A 1315-nucleotide genomic window follows, 5' to 3' on the forward strand; every position below is an offset into this window, starting at 1 on the left:
TGTTGGCCTTCTGCATATCCTTTTCGGTGAATTGCTATTCTGATTTACTGCTCATTTATTAGTCATGTTTTTTTACTATCATTAAAATCTAGAAGTATTTTTATGTTAAGTATTAACACCTTGTCGGTTATGAAATGTAAAATTATGTTTCCCCATTCAGTATAATGCCTTTTTAATCTACTTTTATTTTCTTTATCTATGTCAACACTCTTTTTAATTTGGGGTAGTCCCAATTGTTTTATTTTCCTTACCAGAAGGGTCAGGTGTCCACAGACATCTTTATTGCTCATGTCACGCAGCATGTCAATATTTTCTCCTATATATTATATTGTTGTATGTTTCATATCTAGATATTATTCCATTTAGAATTTATTCATGTACATGGAATTAGAGAGTAGTTCAACTTAATTTTCTTTTTACATGTGACCTTTCAGTTTTCATAGTATAAGCAATTAAGGAGGCTCTTCTTTCCCTCTTATGGGGTCATAGGTATTTTAGCATGGGGTGAGTATTGATAAGTACATGGATTTCTGGACTTTTGATTTTGTGCCAATGATCCATGCCTCTTTTTATATTAATACTATATTGTTTGGGGGATAGTTGTTTTATAGTATAGTTTAAATTTAGTTAACATGAAACCTCTTTTATTCCTCAGAATTGCATTTTATATTCAAAGCCTTTTATGGCTTAATATAAATTTCAATTTCTTTAAAAGATATTGTTGAATTTTTTGACAGGAAACACCAACATTTATGTATATATATTGCTTTAAGTAGCATAATCACTTTGATTATATTGAATCTCCACATTGATGTGCACAGGAGTCTTTTAGTTCCTTTAATCTAGTTATCTAGTTCCTTTAATAACTATATCTTGTAGTTTTCATTGCTAGATCCTTCACTTCCTTGGTTAAATTAATTCCAAGGCATTTGATTCTTTTAAAACAATATGAATCAAATTATTGTTATTAGTAGTAGTATTTAAGATTTATTTACTAATGTGTACAGAACTCCCATACAGGTCAGAGGTGCAGGGTGGTGAGAGGATTCACCAGAGACAGAGTGTGGAGCAAAACAGGCTGACTGATGAAGTACACTGCCGAGGGGAGCAGTGGGTAGATCAGGAGAGGTTTGCCACGCCATTTGGGTCAGTATCCTGGCAGGGGATCTAACTCATGCTGCAGTGACTACAGACAGCTTCACAGCACTGCAATGTAACCCACTGCGCCACCAGAAAGACCCCCCCAATTATTTTTTAATTTCTTTGTCATCATGTTTGCGAGTTGTATGTAACAATGCTATGGATTTTTTTTTTT

The sequence above is a fragment of the Condylura cristata genome, unplaced genomic scaffold, assembly GCF_000260355.1.
Source record: "Condylura cristata isolate star-nosed mole 26May11 unplaced genomic scaffold, ConCri1.0 scaffold00019, whole genome shotgun sequence".
NCBI lineage: Eukaryota > Metazoa > Chordata > Mammalia > Eulipotyphla > Talpidae > Condylura > Condylura cristata.